This window comes from Gavialis gangeticus, unplaced genomic scaffold (genome assembly GCF_001723915.1).
Source record: "Gavialis gangeticus isolate Ggan-Ray unplaced genomic scaffold, GavGan_comp1, whole genome shotgun sequence".
In the NCBI taxonomy this organism is placed as follows: Eukaryota; Metazoa; Chordata; order Crocodylia; family Gavialidae; genus Gavialis; species Gavialis gangeticus.
The window spans coordinates 25828636-25850405 of NW_017729031.1; positions in this window are offsets into that span (position 1 = coordinate 25828636).

Sequence of the window (21770 nt, forward strand, 5' to 3'; positions counted from 1 at the left end):
GAGGACCTAGTCAGGGAACTTCTGGTGGGACTAGATGCATTCAAATCAGCAGGTCCTGACGATCTCCACCCCAGAGTGCTGAGGGAATTGGCAGAGGTCATTGAGGGACTCCCGGCACAGCTTTACGAGCACTATGGAGAGGTGCTGGAGGACTGGAAAAGGGCCAATATGGTCCCCATTTTCAAAAAAGGGAGGAAGGAGGACCCAAGAATTTACAGGCCCGTTAGTCTTACCTCGGTCCTGGGGAAGCTCTTTGAGAAAATTATCCAGGAGCACATCTGCGAGGGGCCAGCAGGGGAGATCATGCTTAGGGGCAACCAACATGGGTTCATTCAAGGCAGCTCCTATCAGACCAACCTGGTGACCTTCTATGATCAAGTCACAAAATCCTTGGATGCAGATGTCACGGTGGACAAAGTCTTTCTGGACTTAAGGAAAGCCTTCGACACTGTCTCTTACCTCATTCTCATTAAAAAATTAGGCGACTGTGGCGTTGATGCCTACACAGTCATATGGGTTACAAATTGGCTGGAGGGCCACACTCAGAGAGTGGTAGTAGACGGGTCTTTTTTGACTTGGAGGGATGTGGGAAGTGGGGTCCCCCAGGCCTTGGTCCTCAGGCCCGCACTGTTCAACATCTTCATCAGCAACTTGGATGAGGGGGTGAAAAATACCTTGTTCAAATTCGTGGATGACACTAAGATGTGGGGAGAAATGGGCACACTAGAGGAGAGGGACGGGCTCCAACTAGATCTAGACAGGTCACAGGGGCGGGCAGATGAGAACAGGATGGGATTCAACACTGACAAGTACATGGTACTGCACCTGGGGAGGAAGAACCAGCACCATACCTACAGGCTGGGGAACTCCATTCTCATCAGTGCAGACAGAAAAGGATCTTGGTGTCATTATTGATTCCAAAATGAACATGGGCTGCCAGTGTGAGAAAGTGGTCAGGAAGGCTAACTGCACCTTGTCATGCATCCACAGATGCATCACGAATAGGTCCAAGGGGGTGATCCTCCCCCTCTATGTGGCACTGGTCAGGCCACAGTTGGAATATTGTGTCCAGTTCTGGGTGCCGCACTTCAGGAGGGATGTGGACAATATGGAGAGGGTCCAGAGGAGGGCCACTCATATGATCACGGGGCAGCAGGGCAGGCCCTGCGAGCAGAGGCTAGGGGATCTGAACCTGTTCAGCCTCCACAAGAGAAGGCTGAGAGGGGATCTGGTGGCCATCTACAAACTGGCCAAGGGGGACCAGCAGGCTATGGGAGAGTCCTTGTTCCACTGAGCACTACTGGGAGTAATGAGGAATAACGGCCATAAGCTGACTGAGAGTAGATTCAGGCTAGATATCCAGAAGCACTACTTCACTGTCAGGGCAGCTAGGATCTGGAACCAACTTCCAAAGCAAGTGATGCTCACTCCTACCCTGGGGGTCTTCAAAAGGAGGCTAGACAGTCACCTAGCCAGGGTCTTTTGACCCCAGCATCCTTTCCTGCCCATGGCAGGGGGTCAAACTTGATGATCTGCTCAGGTCCCTTCCGACCCTACCAACTATGAAACTGAAGAGGAGTTGAGTGAAAGCCTAACCCTTAAAAGTATACAATCCTCACACAAAGCACTGTAGTTTACAAATGTCTCCTGCAGAAGAGGGGGGTTCGAGTGTTGTTAAAACAGGGATGGGCAAAATACAGGCCGTGGTCCACATGCAGCCCACCAGGCCAGTCTCTCTGGCCCACGAGGCCCCTAAAAAATGTAGAACATTTATATTTACCTGCCCCTGGCTGCCTGTCATGCGGCCCTGGGTGGTTTGTCAAAACTCAGTAAGTGGCCCTGTGCCCAAAATAATTGCTCACCCTTGTGTTAGAACATAGGACCTGCCATTTACTGGGTCAGAAACAGGTCCCCACTACACATGCATGTAAAGGTTTAATGGGATATAATGCACGATCCACACAATTGCATCTCCAAATACAGCAGGAAGTGTGATAATGGGATCATACACTAGATCCCCTTGCCATTTTTTGGGACTAGATCCCAAAGACATGCACTAGATCCCAAAGGTGCACCTTTACCTTCACTTTTACTTGCATTATCACTGTTGCAGGGGGGCGGCTGGGATCATGATCCCAGGCTTTCCTTGCACCGGGTCCCACAGCTTTGACCCTTATGAGCTGTGGGGCTTGCAGCAGGGAGAACATTGCCCCCAGTGAGCCCTGCAGCCCAGGTAAGCTACAGGGCTCACAGTAGGGGCAACATGGGGCAGGGAGCCCTGCATTCCATGAGGTTTGCAGTGGCATCAGTGTTTTCCCTGCTGAGCCTGCTGTGAGGCCCACAGTCGATGATATTGCCTCTGCTGCAAAGCTCACAGCCGATTAGGCTCACAGGCATGGCCACGTTCCTGGCGCTGCCCCCACTGTGAGCCCTGCACCTTATGAGGCTCACAGCAGGGACTGCAAGCCCCGCAGCTGATCACACTACCACCACTGTGAGCCTTGTAAGCTGTGGGACTGAAAGTGGGTGCACCCCTGTGGCTCGGAGCCTTTCACTTTATGGGGCTCCCAGCCGCAGGACAGCACTTGGCCACATGTTCAATTAATGGTGTGATCAGACACGCTACTAACTTATTTCAGTTGTCGGGTTTTTTTGGAGAATAACTTTGTAGCTTGGTGCTCATTTTATCACATCATTAATTGGTTGACTATGTAGCTGGGTCACAACTTAAGGCCTGATTACCTGGTTGATGGTAGCGAGTGGCTGCTCAAAGGAAGAGTGAGCAGGGTATAGGCAGGGGTTTTACCCTGTTCCTCTCCCACTTGTACCCTCCAACATTTAAGCTCAGAAGCTGTACCCCTAATTCCCATGTTCAGCATTGTAGCCATGGTCCAGAAAATATGTGAGAGGCCAGGATTTTTCTCTGATATCTTTTATTGGACCAACAACCGATCCAATAAAAGATATCACAGAAAATGCTTTCTGCTCCTGTAGGAAACTGAGCCACCTGAATCATAAAACAGGTATATTGAGTCTGTAAGCTGAGTCCTCTGAAAAAGGCCTAGCTACGGCACTCAGAGAGGGGGAGTACTAGAGAGACATAGTAATTCAGTCACAATTCTTTCTCTGATACCAAGTGCTGTAGTGGGAGGAAAAATTTGCCACCTGTTCCCTACCTCTCCAATTACAGATAAGAGCTGGTATAAGGTGGGCAGAAAGCCAAAGTCACACCTGGTCTCTGTCCTCCCACTCCAGTTCCTTAGGTGGAAGTGAAGAAGGAAGGAGGAAAGACTATAGCACACAGTACCACCTACACTTGCATCCACAGATGTAGCCCCTCACTTTCCCAGGCAGCTGAGTAATATCAGGACAGCAAACCTGCCAGAAAGTATGTGTTATTTTAATTACATCATGTTTATGTAAACTGAGTGACAGGTCTAATAATACCACAAAACAAATGAATGATTTGCATAAAAGAGTCAGAGGGTCTAATCCTTCTCCCATGGAATAATTCTGGCATAATTGATTTACATTAATTTAAAACTGCTTTAAAAATAACTTGATTTCAGAACAACCACAGGCTGTCTGAACTTTAACATGTTTTAGACGCTTTTGCGCTCACTACTGAACAAAAAAGAAATCCCTTGCTAAACATATTTTTAAACTTTCTTTTTTTTGAACATGGTAGGTTCCTGCACAGAAAAGGCCTTTCCCAATCCCAAATGCAACAGATTTTTTTATGACAAAAGAATAAATCCATGAAAATCTGGGCTTAGATACAAAACCTAACAATTAACTGGAAGCATGAATGGTACTAATATATTGTTTTAAAAAAATAAATCCTGCTAAGCATGGCTTTATAAACGTGTCTTATAATACAGCATGATTTGACGAGTGAATATTGAAAAGGGATGTAGGATGACTTGAATTTCAAACTTGGTTTTGCAGCACCAGCCAAATGATGAGTACCGCATGCAAGCTGCTCTGTGTAAAGTCAGTGAGGATGTATATCTGGTAAACATGCAAGCAGCCTTGAGTAAGTTAATAAGGCTCAAATTTCCAATAAAAACTTCCAATTCTGGGTGCTCAGCTTTAGCCCTGCAAAAGTCCTGATGATTTTGAAGGAGTGAGCACTGCTTAGCTACCACTGAATGTACAACTGGTAGGACCTGCCAGCCTCCGTGAATACTGGAGCAACAAAAAATTATTGGGCATGGGCACGTTTTGCCTGAATAAACCACATTTCAGATTACTGTAACTCCACTGATTTCAATGGTTTATAACAATTTACATACATTTTTGGATTGTGTCCCTGTGTCCCAGTTTCTTCATATATGAAATAGGATTAATAATATTTACTTCCCTAACACAGTATTGTGAATGCAATCATTTATACAAATGATCTGTAATGTTTTAACAGACACTTTAGCAAGCATTTTCTTAACTGACTGTATTCTGAGAGAGAACAGTCAGACTTGTATTTGTTATAGTTGATTTCCCTCTCTCAAAATGCAGGCAGCCTAGACCACTTAAATGAAAAAAAAAATTTTACACCTGTGACTTCGTCAGCTGTCTACCCCAAGTATGAACTGAAAAAAGAATATTTCACAGTAAACTATCAGATGCAAATATTCAAAATACATAAATATGGTCTTTGAATACCACAGCCTACATCAGTAATGTTTTATGCATAAAGTTTTTTCAGTCTCTTTCTCAAACTGTTATTTGTTAGACATGTGTACAGATCTGAGGTATGAGACTTCGCTTTATATGATAAAATGTGCATTGTTAAGTAGTCTGCTTGGAAAACAAAATGATGTGATCTATACTGAGTTTTTGAAACTGTGTTAGTAGTGATAAATTCAGCGCATTTATGAGAGCAAAGACTGATCTCAGAAGTTCCAAGTGACAAAATATCTAAGCCTTGCACCACTTGTCACTTGGTACCAAACCCCATGTCATCCCTAATCTAATATGCTTCCTTTTTCAATATGATCTGACGTACTGGGTTTAGTATTTCTGTATTCCTGAATCCGTTTCCTGCTAATAAGTAGGACATTTATGTATGAGATAGAGAACAGACTTTCTAAGATTTCGTAAGGGTTTCCAGAGCCACTCCACTACTGCATACATGAATACTCCTTCCTTCTCCACAGGCGACTGGTAGGGGGGGAATGAAATTGGTAGGGGGGACACAGAGATTGGCCCCTAACTCAGCACCACTCAAGACAGGGCAGTTTTTTTTGCCACGCATGCCAGTGGCATGGTGGAGGTGTGCACTAAGCTGTGGCACAGAAGTATAGGAGTGCATATGGGACTTTTGGCCTGCCCCCAGGCCTGCCTCTGGGCCCAACCCCAAATTGTGCCCCTCCCCAGACTCAGGAGGCACCAGGCACCCCTGTCCTCTTCTAACGATAATTGCTTCTCATTCTATTGAGACAGAGTGCAAGTCTGTAACGTGGTTTTCTGTAACCGTAACCGTCAAACATCTATGACAGCCATGAAGTAGCAGAGAAACAGCCAAGCCTCTGAAGGGAGAACTGCAGATGGATGCACTGCATTTGCTCATTGTCATCTTATGCAAATAAATTGGAGGATTCAGATTTCCAACTTCTCGTGTGCTTCTGTTTCCTAAGTTAGTAAATTATGTGTGTGTATCATTTAAGGTGAATGTTGTTTCTGTACCCATACTGAACATGTGACTCTCATATTTTTCAGTAGCTAAGTTAGGGCTAGATCATCCCTTCTCCACTGGTTATTCTTCCCTAAGTTTCCATTTTATTTTTGTTTTCAGAGCTTCCCCAAAGATGCCAGTGCCCTATGAATGTGAAGGAAAGCACAGTCCTTGTCAAAGGAAAGGTTACTGTTCATGGACTATGGGCCCAAACGTAGCTTTCTGACTATCTCCATGAATTTTAGAGACCTGTGCATTGAGGCTCATTTTGTTACCTTTCTTCCTGATCCTGAGGGCCACAGATGCTTTTTACCAAGGCACAAACACTTGCCTCTTCTAAGCCTATATTTCCTGTCCCAGTGAGACAAATACATTCTCTTGTTATGAATGAATAGTGGATGATATTGCCTATGGATGAACCTATATCTATGACACATTAATGCTTGCATTAGTTGGTTATACATAAGATACAGACTATATACTAAAAACAAATACATTTTAATAGTAAATTTCTTTCCATATGAAATAATTCACTCTAGAATCTGCAAACAGCTTGAAAGTGTACTTTATGTCAAAGCCAGAACTGCTTGGAAATGTGCTGAAAAGCAAGAAGCAGATTAAGGTTCTGATAGCTATCCATGTAGCAGATGTGCCAGTTGTATTCCTTACCTCGTTTATAGCTGTGGAAGAAAACCCAACTTAAAATTTCATGGAGCACATGGTTACATTGTAGAAAACCCCAAGTGACAAGCAGGCATAGTTATATTCTTATTTATTTTCTGCTAAGATAAAATATAGAATCATTAAAGCACATTTATTGGGCTCATATCTAATCTATCTAGTTTTAACCTTTATACATTCCATGGGGGAATTTTCTACCCCAGATGCATATTTTGTGCAGTATCTTAAAGTTAATTAATTCTAAAACTATATATTTTTAAGACATTGTCACTAGCATGGCAGTGCACACTATCCCCAAAGAACAGACAGCTTACATGAATAGTTTGCTCTTTATAGATGAAAACCTGTCCGTGGTAACATGTTACCCCAGGCGTGAATGTGTTTTTCCATATGGGGTAACAACTTACCCCAAGCCCATGTTAACTCATTGGGGTAACTTGTTACCCCAAAGCAATTTCTGTATAAATGACAGGCCTAGACCTGTTTGGCCTCTTGGGGCGGATGCATCTGAAAGGTCAGCGTTCATTCACACCTCATTCATGTCCACTTCAGGTATCCATGGTAACTAATGGATGGCCATCCTCCATTCTACTTTTGCAGAGGATGTAGTAATCCCTTTTGCTAACCACTTTATTTGCAGGCTTCAAAGTCATCAAAACACCCTGCTCTTTGCCAACCCCACCCCAAACCCTTTGTCACACCCAAATCCACCTCCCTCTCTTTTCTCATGGCAAAACTCCACCTCAGCTGCTCCTTTTATAATATACAATTTAGTTTGTCCTGCCTTTGTTGGAAGTGAGGGCAAGGAGCAAAGGGAAAGCAGAGAAGAAATAGAACATCATACTGCAATACAGCATACAATATGGAGCCCGCTTCAACACGAAGGGCTTGACACCCGCCATGCCCCTTTTACCTGCTCTCAGTAAGCCCCTACATGTGTGGTTTCCAAACAGCATCCACCCACATTGGCTTTCCTGCAAAGTGTGGATGCTGGTCTCTGGCTTCTGTGCCAGGAGGAGAGAGTGCTTCCTGCACTGCCATAGGGCAGGGCAGAATTGCTTCCGTGACAGCATAGGTGGGCAGGCTTGTCTTTGATTGTTATTTATATGCATTCAGCAGTAATCAAATTTTTATTTTTTTTCTGCAGTCCAGGATGAGAAGGCAGCACATATTCAGTGCTGAAGCCTATCTTGCACAGATAACTGGGGATGACAGTGATGCATCCACTGATGAAATCTGATCCCAAGAGAGTGAGGATGCTGACTTTGTTCCAGACATGGGAGATGGTTCAGAGCAAGAAGTCCATGTGTCTATGCAAGCTTCGTCCATCCCAGATGAGGAGGAGTTGGTTCCACAAGCAGAAGTGGTACCAACATTTTGAGCAGGGAAGGGAAGAGGAGTTGCCTGGGGCCACTGTGGAAGATAGAGGAAAGCTACAGCAGGATGTGGAGCAGAACCACTGCCATCACCCCCAAAAAACACAGAAGATGATGACACCTTTAGAGGACGGAATGGCAGTGTGTGGGGAAAAAAAGTCCACAGCTAATACAACATTAGAGAACAGCCAAGGACAGTCCATGAAAGTGCTGGGCCAACTTGAGAAAGACACAGTGGTAGAAACATTCTACGTGTTCCTTTCACAAGATATCCTGACTGCTATCATAAGAGAAACAGAGAGGTAGAAAGAAGATTTAGGGAGAGGAATGATAGCCGTAATGAAAATAGAAAGGAGTGGAAAAAGCTGGACAAAACAGAGCTGAAAGCCTACATTGGCCTCCTACTGCTGAGTGGTCTATACCATGGTGGTCACGAGGCACTGGAGGAGATGTAGGAGCAATGCACTGGGCATTCTTGCTTCCTTGCCAACCTGAATTTAAAATGATTGCATCAAATCACCAACTACCTGAGATATGACAACAAACTGACACGTGAGGAAAGGAGAGCTGTGGACAAGCTTGCTGCCTTCAGAGATATTTGGGAGAGATGCAATTTGTGGAGCAGCGCGGGAAATGGTATATTCCAGGAATACACCTGATGGTTGATGAGCAGCTCATTGTGTTCAGGGGTCACTGTCCCTTCAGACAGTATATGCCCAGCAAGCCTGCCAAATATGGCTTGAAAATTTGGCAGTGCTGTGATGTAGCAGCATCATTCCCCATGTCTGGAGACATCTACCTGGGCAAGCAATCGGAAGTTCCACTCCAAGGTAATCTTGGTACCCAGGTCATTGAAAAACTGGTTCATCCCTGGTACAAGATGGGAAGAAACACTGTGGGTGACAATTTCTTCACAGGTACTGACCTGGCAGAAAGACTGCTATAGCAGGACTTGACCTGTGTGGGTACGATTTGGAAAAACAAGGCTGATATCCCAGATGAAATGCATGCAAATTGAAGAAGGGAAACCTTTTCATCCATTTTTGCTTTTGATGGGGAACTCACCCTAGTTTCCTGTGTTCCAAAGGAATCCAAAGTTGTGCTGTTGCTGTCAAGCATGCACCATGACCTGTCAGTCGGTGGAGAGCAAAGAAAGCCGGACATCATCCACAACTGCAATAAAAACAAGGTTGGGGTGGATAACCTTGACCACTTAGTCCATATGACCACTTGCAGATGGAAAATCAACAGGTGGCCAATGACACTATTTTTCAATCTGCTGGATGTGGCTAGGCCAAAACGCAAACTGGAAGCAAAGATCACATTTAAGAAGATTTTTGCAGGATGTTGGAAAACAGTTGATTGACAGACAAATACAACGAAGAATGTACACATAATCTAAGTCCATCGAGTCTGGTATGACTGCCCTAAATTAAAAATTGCCAAAACGCACCCCAGTAGTGCTTTTTGTCCAAGGACAGATGACTGCAAAACCCAGAAACGATGCAAAGATTGTAAACAATTTGCTTGTGTGCACCACAGTGCATCACTGCTGCTTTGTGAAGAATGAAGTATTTAGTTAAAAAGTTAGGAAATGTGTTTGGAAGTCATTGTTAGTTTGAAAACGGTGTGAAATGCAGACTTAGCAAATTGTTCATTCATGTTTTGAAACTCTAAAAAAAAGTTTACATTTTGTTCGTAGTTCTAGTTAAATAATATTTTGGGTTCAAGTCTTCATAAATACTCTTTCAAACAATCTGTATGTTTAATAAATAGTTTTTGTTACATTTATACTGTTGTTACTGGTTCCATTTTGTTTGTGCGGGTTGGGTAACAAGTTACCCCATGAGACCAGCAATGTTGAACTGCGGGGTAACAAGTTACCCCATGAAAACAACAACGGTTCCGGTTTCATGAGAATGGATGAGGGTTACACATCTCAAGTGATAAAGAAGCATCAACTTGACAACTACCTATGGGACTGCTAGATCCCAGCAGCTCAGCTGAGAGAAATATTTGGAGACCGGGGCTGAGGTCTGTATCAACCCAATGTTTGATACAATTTACTCAGTCAGATGAGGAGTGAGTATTATTTTCCCACTCAGCTCATTCAAATCAAAACACTAGCTGGCTTTTAATTTTCTAGTTTTTTTTCCTTTTGTAACTGGGCAGGGTACCTTCAACAGAAGGAAAACATGCCATTAATAATAATTTTACAAACAGAAAGCTGAAGATACTCAAAATCATTCCTCTGGTCACTGGGGGCCAGGAGTAAAACTCAAATCTTAGCCCAAAACACTAGCCACTATATTTCTTTTTCCACAATTGAAGCCACAGAAATACCCCTCACTTTACTCACTAACCTCAGAGGTGCCCAGGTCACAGCAAGCCATGTTGTGTTCAGGTAGACCTGGATATATATATATTTCCAGAACCAACTGAGTAGTTTTCTACAATGAACCCGAGGCATTCCCTCTTAACAGCTTGCTAGGAGTCTATACTTAGTTCATTCATGAAGCAACACGCTGGATAAGTCTGAACAAGCCCTTTGCCTCATGCCCATGACACAAGAAAGATTTTTTTCAGGGCCAGATCCTCAGCTGATTTTAATGTGCATATGGCACAAGATCAGGATCAGGTCCAGAGGATTTATTTCAGTGACTGTTCGACACTCTAAGATTTAGCAGTTACCTTATGAAAAAAAAAGGAGAGAGAGAGAAAAAAATCAATTTCATTTTCATTTTTAATAGAATATGGCAAGATTTTGCTTCTGGGGGATTTTAATATGTATGTGGATTCCAACTCTATTTCTAATGGCTTCCAGTTTTTCAGATTTATTGGAAAACCTTTGATATGTCCCAAAATGTTTCTGAGCCAAACCATAATAGCAGCTTCATATTCAAGATGGTGATTTTTTATGGCATATCTCTTATTAGACTGTCAGTAGCAGATCTCTGGCCATTTTGTAATTTCATTTGTGTTTAAATTTGCAGTTGCCATTAACTACAGGCTGCATAAATTCACTCGTATCCATTAAAGACTGTAACCCCAGGCAAGCTCCGTCAAGCCATTCTGTAATTCATCTCTGGAGAGTATGCTCTCTACATCACTTGAGGTACTGGTATTTTTATACAATCAGTTTTGTCTAATATTCTTGATTTTTTAGACTCCCTTCTGATTAATTGAATACATTTAGTTTTAAGTGGAGGATGTTTTGGTGTAGTTATTATCTCAGGCAAATGATGGCTTTTGTTATAATACCAGAACATAGAGGGTGTTTGGAGTGCAGGCATTTTCTATAGCTGTGGTTTTCAAACTTTGTAAAGTCAAGGAACCTTTTCATAACACTTCTTTTGTTGCAGAACCTGGATCGGTGGGCCATGTGAGCTGACACAGAGCCAGGCAACCTGGTGCACTCCCTCCCCGCCTGCCCTGCCAATACCCCCAATATCTTTGTGGACCCCCAATGACCTATTGCAGAACCTCACAGCTCCACAGAGCACAGTTTGAAACCCACTGTTATATAGCATGGGGGCATATTTTGGTAACAGGTAGGGTGTGAGGACACTTTGATAATGTGTTAGGTCCATGGTGTGACCAAGACCTGTTAACTGCAGACCATTGTTTGCTACAGTGACGAAATTCTCCACCGTAAAGATATGGTCCCCACCCCCTCCCCCCGAAGCAAGATATTCCAGTGAGAAATGTAATGAATTTTTCTAACAGTTCAAAGCAGGACTCAGAATACTAGAACATTTTTAACACTCTTCTTTCCAGTAACCATTTCTCATACTCCTGCTAACAATTATGATTTATAAAAGAATACCTGTGTTAGTTAATGAAAAGCATGTACTCCTTAGCCGTGAGGATGGGCTAAAAGGACAAGCTTGAAATAAGGTCTTCGATCACCAGTATTCTAATTGACAGAAGCCTCAAAAAGCTTTTGAAAAGGCTCTCTGCATGGTCACTGAATCCATTTAGTTTTCCAGCAGCACAAAGTGAGCATCTGTTTGATTTAGCTGGCAACTCCCTGTATCAGAAGACTGTCTGGTGGCAAAGATCCACTCTAATGAGCTCTACATCAACCCTTTCCCCTCCTCATTCCTCTTCCTCACCATCATAAAAAAGTATGGTCAACTGGATGAGGGATCTGGTCAGCAAAGTCTCCTTGGGTTTCATGGCCCTATTGAGTTGGCTGGTACGAAGTAGTGCATTCCTCAGGGAATCAGAAAGCACTTGAATAACCCAAAGATGCATACTGTGTGCCCTAAAACATAAGGATGGCCCTCGACATGTCAACTCTGCTGAAAAATTGGGGTCTTTTTCTTACTAATCAGGTATTTTACAATAATATCCTCTTCCTGAACCTCTTGAGAAAAAATGTTATATAGAGTTGATGAAACATATTGTATGGTAATCAACTTGGATATGTAGCACTGCCATCTAATGAGCAGAGGTATATACAACTGCTAAAGATTTTCTCTTAAGCCTAAGAGTCAAGCCAAAATATCACTCTCCTAACTATCCTTGTATAAATCATTGTTGCCGCCTTGTTACAGTCAGGGGCCATGATGGACAGAATCCTGACTACTGCGGTATCCTAGATGCCTGTGAACTATTTGGGTATTCTGGTGGGAGAAGGTGGAGGAGAGAGGAAGAGACCGATTTGAAAAGATTTCCGTTCAACTGCCTCTTTTCTTGTTTCAATAGCCCTTTTATAACAGGTTTCTCTTTTCTAATGTTACAGTTGGAACTTCACTTGTTTCATTCCTGCTTTATCATTTCTACTTCTGTTTTTACAAAGAACTCGAGCTATATAAGAAATACAAAAGTAAAGCTGGGGAGAATATCCATTAGTAAGGCTCCAAAGTAGCAAACAAGCACCTCATAATGACATTTTCATGTGCTCTTGTGATGAACACCTGTGGCTTCTTGGCAGTGGAGTTGGTTGAAGACTGGAAGGCTTCCAAGTTCAAAGTTAGCCCTTTTCTTTCCTCCTATGCTTCTTTCCCATTTTTAGACATATTTTGTTGCTTGTGGGATGAAACTAGCGGCATCAAGAGGCAAATAAGGAAACTAAGCAGCTGTCTGGTGGGAGGCAAAATACTGTCATGGATCAAAAACTGATTAAGAATGAAAAAACAAAAAGTGGGAATGATTAGTAAACTTTTATTGTAGCAAAAGTTTAACCGCAGAGTGCCAAAAACAGTTAGGACTTTTTATGTTTCAAAATTATTTGGAAAACAGTGTCAGCAATGAACTACAGAAGAAATAACAGGTTGGTCAAGGCTGTAGAAAACTGTGAGGAACATCAGAGGACCTTGACAACGCTAGACATCTGGACAAGAACATGGTGGATGAACTTGGCAGGATATGCAAAGGAGTGCACATTTGGAGGAATTGAATTAGTCTGGTACCTACTGGGTTCTAAATTAAAACCAAAGCAACACAAGCAAAGGACCTAGACATCACTGCAGGCATCTCAGTTAGGATCTCTCTGTTCAACAGGCTTCCATCAACAAAAGAGCAATCAAATATTAGGATAAACAAAAAAAAAGGTAGAATATTATAAGGAAAATATTATTTTGAATTTTAAGTCAATGGTGCACCATAACATGGAATGCTGGAGTATACAGTCCAAATTATTTCATCACTTAAAGACTATAAAAGAATTAGCCACAGTGGTTCAGAAATGAGAGGTGAGAGTACTTAGGGCCATCTGACCAGGGACTGAAAACGAAAAAATGGAACTCCAGGCAGTCCTCGGACTTACGACACAGTCGGTTCCTGAAAACTGCGTCTTAAGTCGAAACGTAACTCAGAACCAATTTTCTCACAAGAAACAAGGTTATAAATGGGGGATTCGTTCCTGAACCAAGGGCTGATACCCTATTTTCACCAAAAATACCCCAGAATTTTGTACTCAATCAATTACAGATGAGTAATATAACTACATTAATGAAATTCTATTGTAATTAGCAATCATATTGATTTGGAAGGACTTCTTTGAGGTGACGTTGCTGGACTTTGTGGAAGGCTCTTGGTTGGACTTTTTGAAGGGCTCCCGGCTGGAATCTTCTCAGGAGTCTTGGCTGCAGGTTTTCTGGAGTCTCGTCTGCTTTCTTAAAGAAAGTGTCCAAGGAAGTTTGGACAGATGTTCTCCAGGGAGATGGGTAACACAGCGAACTTGTTCACTGGCTTGGTGTTGCATCAGATCAAGCGTTGTAAGTCGAAACTGATGTCAAAGTTGAAACAGGGTGTCAATTTATAAATGGTGTAGGTGCGAAACGTTGTAACTCAAAACATTGTAAGTCAAGGACTGCCTGTATTCAGAAACGGATGAGGCCAAAGCACAGGCATACACAATAATGAGTAATACAGACAAAGTGGATCACCTCTGACTATTCACCCATTTTTCAAACTACAAAATAGCAGTCACATTCAATGAAAATGAAAGGTAGTACATTTACAATAGTCAAGGAAATATATTTTTTTTTCATCCAATGTATAATTAGTTTGTGAAACTCATTCCCATAAGCTACCACTGAGACAAAATGCTTTAGTAAAGAATAAGACAAAAAATGACAAGGTAATAAGTTAGAAGAGTGATGACTAAAATGGAAAAAAAAATCCAGTGTCTGAAACACATTTTTGGGGAAGAACTTCAATAAGAATTAATTCTGCTATAATCGTATAGTAGTTACGATGGTTGACCTATACTAAAAAGTATTCCCCAAATGAATATGTTGGTTAGGATTATGAAGGAGAAGCTCCTAGCCACATAGGTATCCTGACAAATTCATAATGTTAACACAATTACACTGGTAAAAAGAAATGGTTGTATATCTTACTCCATATGGGGCATAAGTTTAAGCTATGCTGACAAAAGCACTGCTGTTGGTATAAACTACATCTCTGCAGGGGTAGGTTGTCAATATATCTGTATTGATAAAACAACACCAAACACTTAATGTAGACAGACCCCATGGATGTAACTCGTATGAAACCTTATCTGTGCAAAGGGAAAATGAGAATGACATCTAACCAATCTCATAAAAATTTCCTTCCCTCTGATCCATTTGCTCAGACTGTGCTTAAAAAGTAGGGATGAAGTCCTGCTTCTGCTAAGATCCAGGGCAACATTCCTGTTGGTTTCAAGGGGATCTTTTAACTTGAGGTCAATAATACTGCAATTTACACATTTGAGCAAGTTTGTAAGAGTCTCTCCAAAGCACAGGTACCCTGAAAGGCTTTTATATTTTCATGAAAACACATCTGATACAGGGAGCCAAATTCACCTTTCTTACATTTCTACTGAAATCGAGGGGGTAAAAATAGAATTAGTTTGGGACAGCCTATTTTTCTGGTCATGGACTTAAAATTGTTACAAGGATTTTTCCCCAAATCTGAAAGGTTGCTATGGATGATGAAGGGGAAGTAGTATTACCTAATCATACTATGATAGAAACAAAGTTACTTATCTGAAGCTCAAGTTCTTTTCAGCTCACAATGGACTAATATTACACTGTTACACTAATATTAATCTTGAGTCTTAGTTTCAGTTATTGAAATACATAACAGAGATATATGAACTAGTGTTTCCCATATATTTTTAAGACAAAACATTCCAGCTCTCTTTCAACCCCAGTCAAGAAAAAAAGCTTTCCATTTAGATTTAGTTACCTATTATCTTTTAAAATTCAAGGAAAATGAAGTGATAAATGTGACAGCATAATATAAGAGTCCTTTTCTAGTTATTATCCTCTTTAATATGAACTAGCTGCAAAAAAAAAAAAAAAAGAATTCAACTATAATGTCATCTTATTAAACACAATGTATCACTATCACTTAAGCATATATGGTAATTTATCATAAAAAATGTATCAATTGTAATGAGACACATGATATGAATCTTCTCTGCAGCCTTTGTCAAGGTTTTCAGAATATGTCCCTAGATTACCTTTCAGTATAACAAAGGGAAATTACTGTCTTGTTAGGGGGCAATGAATACATTACTGGCATGTCTAAATCATCTCCATACCATGTTATGAGACACAACGGTGAGCTATGCCACACCTGCTCTGCATGCACTCCCTCTGAAGTAATGTAGCCGCTTGCATGCAGCTGGCTTAGTGTATTGGCATGAGGTTAAATGACTTCCTTTTTGAGGACGCACTCTTGGAGTAGGCATGGTATTGATGTAGTCCCTGGTGGGGGACTGAGATGGTTTATACCTGCTGATATGTTTAGGGGAGGTTTCATAAATAAAGAAAAGAGGCCAAGGGTTCAAATAAACCTGAATAACTGTATTCATTTTTTTACAGGCACACTAATAAGCTTTGTAGCAAATCTGGAAGAAAAAAAAATCCATTTAGAGAGTAATTTGAACCTGCGTGCAACAGGGAAATCCTAGCTTACGGGGTTTGAAATCGGTTTTCTTGTCCTGAGGCTTCAGGTAGAGGGGAGTTTGTATTTCTAAGCTATTATGATAATGTTGATTTTCAAGTCTGTTATTTGGGGGCTGAAAGAACACTGCAAAGTCCAATTCTAATGGATTACAGAAATCCAGCTCTGTAGGATCACCTGTGCTGCTGGCACGGTGCCAACACGAGCTTGTTTGCTTGGAGGTATAATTTATAGGCTCTTTCCCCCTTTCAGATGCAGGTGATTTTTTAAACTATATATGACAGTACCTTGAGATCCAGATTTAATTGTGCTAGGCACTGTTTGAATATGTGAAACTACCCCCAAAGTGTGCGGTCTAAATAGATAAGACCTAAGAAGAATGGGTGGAGAAAACGGCAACATTGGGGTGAAGGAACATGTCCAAAGTCATGCAGGAAGTCGGCAGCAGAGAATGGAAAGGGCATCCAGGTTTCCCAAGCCAAGCAAAGACCTCTAGCCACTGGGCCAGCTCACATGAGAAACAAAACCCCTATATTTTTGGAGGGAGAGAGAACAAACATGGTTTGAGTGTCTGATCCTGGAAAGTCTTATGGGCTTCATTGGAAATATTCATAGTAGCAAGATCTAGATTGAACAATAAGCATTGGAAAAATATGAGAGGCAAATATTTGTGAATGAGATATCTTATACTGGACCAACTGCATAGTTGGCAGGGACATTAGATGAGTTTTTGGGTACCTCACAGAAGCATACAGTGGTGTTTAAAAGCTCATTTCTGTCTCTCCCAACTAGACAATTGGTCCAATAAAAGATATCACTCACAAAAATCTTTACTTCTCACTTCTTCCTGGACCATCACAGCTACAACATCATCCCAATGCTACCACAAGCATAGGAAAAGCAGTTCTTCTGTTTCAAGAAGGTAAGGGCCACAACCTGCCATCAACAACACAGCTACGGTTCCCACTGACTTCGGGCAAGTGCCATGAATATCCTCAAGGATGGAATTTGGTATGTGGGAAATGCATATAATGTAGTAGGCGTGTAAGTGTCTTTGGGAGACTTAAGGGCAGGTTCTTCGATACACCTGTATTGTATCCAAGCAGGGGGTGGAGGGAAGGTATTGAGCTCAACTCAGACACAGGTGCACTAACAAAGAGATCCTCACTGATGGGGGCATTTTTCTGCTGGGTATTTTTAACCGATGCATCTGAGTGGTCCAAAATGGCCCCTTGAGGATGTAGCTGACACATCTCTCCTCCCCAGGGCCTTCTTTATGGATAACGTATCACCACGTAAAAAACCATACATCTATACAGTTGTGAAGACAGTAATTTATATCCAGTCCCAAACAGACAAAAGTAGGTATGCATCCAATAATCTTGCTTTTCTTTTCCACTTAGGGTGGTTGTACTGAACACTCTGCTGAGATGCACAGATTGAGAAATAATGGAAACAGGTAATCTGATACATTTCAAACAGCTGTCTCGGAGAGCTCTGTTTATTTTTTCAGTGCTTTTAAACTAAGATACTAGTTGCAAGTTTTCCTGTTGTTCTTCTACTTTAAGATCAGAAGTTTCTCCACGTCCGAGGGAATAAAATCGCTTCCCAGCCCCTGGAGGATATTATTCTTAGCAAAGGAATTCATAACAGCCTAGCTGCTAACTTTTAACAAACTCTAGAAAGACTTAAAGAAGTGCAGGCACATCCTTCTGAGGAACAAAAAGCACTTTGGCCTGCAGTGCCATCAACAGACTGATGACAATCAGCTCTACAGGGACTGCTGTCACAGAGAGCACATTTGCTCTTATCCCCTGGCCAGTATTGCACCAAAATCTTGTTATTAATAAAGGAAACTGCTTTGGGACCTGAAATACCATATTGTAACAGATGACTTTTTATTGGTGACCTCTATGTTTCCAATTTTTGGTACAGAAAGTGGACAATAAGCCGACTTTCTTTTCTTTCCCAGAGGCGGACAACAGGAGGAACATCTTTAAACGTACAGTCAGAAGGGTTTGTGATGGATTTACATTGAGCAGGTAAGGCCTGATCTAAAAATCACTAAAGGCAGCAGGAATCTTGCTGGTGCCAAAAAATGGGTCGGAATCAAGCCCTTATGAAAATGAACATTATAGAAATTGTGCAAGTTTCACACACTTTTAGCAAACAAGTAATTTTTTAATCAGTTTGTTCCAATGTCTGCTTAACTTTCACCTCTATATATTGTTAAAACTCCTTGCAGCCATTCTGGCAGCTACTGATAGACACATATTCTATGGAATCACACACAGGCTTTGGTCTATCAAGCTGAAGCACAGTCAAGTACAGTTTTTATGAAAATAAAGGACAGTCATTTCTAAATCTATTTTTCAGATTTGCTCTCTTGAATACACTTCTTTAAAGGCAAAAATCTAATTGAACAAAAATTCTGCATTTGGTATTGTAACGGTAGCTTAGTAGGCTGCACTTTTGACTTCCGTTCAACCTCTCTTTTGTTCACCTTCTCATGTGACTGGCTATGCTCCGTCACCTCTGAGAGTGCAACCCTGTAGTCCTTCCACTCACTTGTTAGGTCATGAACTATGGTGTCCAGCTGTCTCACCAGCACACCCAGGCATCTTTGGCACATAAGAGAGACTTTTTTCAGAGCTCTAAACAATGGGTACCCGTGGTGTGTCAGAACAATTTGTTTAAAAGAAGGTATCATTACTTTATCCATAAATATAATAGAAAACTGTCAAAACAACTAAGAATCCTGCACATATCTTATCCTACCTAAGAAGACATCTCCTTTCCAAGCCAAAGTAGACCCAGATTCTCCCAGGGATCTACATTTATAATAAGAGTCATAGAAAAACAGAGCTAGGAGTCCAGCCTCCTGCTCAAGGCAGAATCACCCTTAGCTAAACCATCCCAGCCAAAAGTCAATGTGCTCTTGACAATTTCCAAGAACGAAGATGCCACAATTTCTCAAGATAGCCTGTTCTAATGCTTGACCACCCTCCTAGTCAGAAAATTCCTCCTAATCTCCAACCCAAATTTTCACCCTAAGCAAGTGTCTATCTAGCCCAGCAGTACCGAACCCTTCTGCCCTGTAAGCTGGATAGGTATTGTGGTAGGGGTCCAATACAGCACACAGGGCTTGGAAATGTGGCAGCAGGGGAGGATTGGCCACTGCTCCCCTGCCACCAAATTTTCTGATCCATGGGGAGCCTCATGGGTTGGAAGCCATGGCTCTGTGTGTTGGATTTGGCCCACAGGCCAGGGGTTGAGCACCAATGGTTTAGTGTATTCCAAACAAACCTGCATGAACATTGCTCTGACGGAACCAGACACAATACCAGAAAACTTCACAAATTCTGTAACTTGCCACATGTAAAGAAGGGGACTGTCAATGTCCTTCCACTGCCTACCATGAGAATAGGAAGTAGCCTGTTAAAATACACCTGAGTGATCCAAGAAAGAAGACCAGGCTCTCCACTAAAGGAAGGCAAACCTCTCTTGAGCGCCCATGCGCTCAGGAGAATTTTACCATAGGGTAAAATTCTTTCCTCATCCTAAACATGGTGAAAGGACTGACACTAAGCAGCAAAGCAAGACTAAGGAAAGGAAGGATGGAAAGCAGCAGCATAAGGGCTTTGGACTTCAGAAAGCAGACTTCAACTTGTTCAGGGGACTCATGGGCAGGATCCATTGGGAAGCCAGACTGAGGGGGAGAGGAGTCTGGGAGATCTGGCTGTACTTTAAAGAAGCCTTACTGAGAGTGCAGGAAGAAGCCAGCACAGGAAGACTAGCAAGTATAGCAGAAGACCATCTAGGTTTCTCATGGAACTCTTCAGAAACTAAATCATAAAAAGGAAGCTTATAAGAAGTGGAAACTTGGACAAATAACTAGGGAAGAATATAAGAGCATTGCTTGGGCATGCAGGGATGAAGTCAAGGCGGCCAAAGTGCAATTGAAGTTGCAGCTAGCAAGGGATGTGAAGGGTAACAAGAAGGGTTCCTACAAGTATGTCAGTAGCAAGAGGAGGATGAGGGAAAGTGCAAGGCCCTTACTGAAAGGGGAGGCAACCTAGTGACAGAGGGTGCAGGAAAGCCTGACATGATCAATGACTTCTTTGCCTCTGTCTTCACAGGAAAGGGCAGCTCCCAGACTACTGCACTGGGCAGTGCAGTTTGGGAAGGAGGTGAGCAGCCCTCAGTGTTGAAAGAACAGGTTAGGGACTCTTTAAAAAGTCTGGATGTGAACAAGTCCTGGGGCCAAATAAGATGCTCCTGAGGGTGCTGAGGGAGATGGTGGATGTGATTGCAGAGCCACTGGCCATCATCTTTGAAAACTCATGGCAATTAGGAGAGGTCCTGGATGACTGAAAAAGAGCAAACACAGTGCCCATATTTAGGAGGGGAAAAAGGAGGATCCAGGGAGCTACAGACCAGTCATCCTCACCACAGTCCCTGGAAAAATCATGGAGCAGATCCTAAGGTAATCCATTTCTAAGCACGTTGAGGGGAAGGTGATTAAGACCAGTTGGCATGGATTGACCAGGGGCAAGTCATAGTTTCATAGTTTCTAGGGTCAGAAGGGACCTGAGTAGATCATCTAAGTCATGCCTGACCAACCTGCTTGCCTTCTATGAAGAGATGACTGGCTCTGTGGGGGCAGGGAGACAGTGGATGTGATGTACCTTGATTTTAGCAAGGCTTTTGATACGGTCTCCCACAACTTTCTTGCAGACAAGCTAAGGAAGTATGGGCTGAATGAATGGACTGTAAGGTGGATGGAAAACTAGCTGGAGTATCAGGCTCAGAGGGTGCTAATCAATGCCTTGATATCTAGTTGGCAGGTGATATCAAGTGGAGGGCCCTAGGGGTTGGTCCTGAGGCTGGTTTTGTTCAATGTCTTCATCAACAATTTGGAAGATGGCATACAGGGCACCCTCAGCAAGTTTGCAGATGAGGGGAGTAGTGGATACACTGGAAGGTAGGGCTAGGATTAAGAGTGACCTAGACAAATGGGAGGATTGGGCCAAAAGGCATCTCATGAAGTTCAGCAAGGACAAGTGCAAAGTCCTGCACTTAGGATGGAACAATCCCATGCACCAGTACAGGCTGGGAGCAGACTGGCTGGGCAGCAGCTCTGCAGAAGAGGACTTGGGGGTTATAGTGGACAATAAACTAAATATGAGCCAGCAGTGTGCCCTTGTTGCCAAGAAGGCTAATGGTATACTGGGCTGCATTGGTAGCTGTGTTGCCAGCAGGTCAAGGGAAGTGATTATTCCCCTCTATTCAGCACTGGCGAGGGCACATCTGGAGTAGTGTGTCCAGTTTTGGGCCCCCCACTACAGAAAGGATGTGGACAAACTGGAGACAGTCCAGCAGAGAGCAACAAAAATGGTTCGGGGGCTGGGGCACATGACGTATGAGGACAGGCTGAGGGAACTGGGCTTATTTAGTTTAGAGAAAAGGAGGAAGACTGAGGGGTGAATTTAATAGCAGCCTTCAACTACCTGAAGGGTGGTTCAAAAAAGGGTGGAGCTAGGCTATTTTTAGTGGTGGCAGATGACAGAACAAGAAGAAACAGTCCTAAGCTGCAGCAAGGGAAGTTTAGGTTAGCTATTAGGAAGAACTTT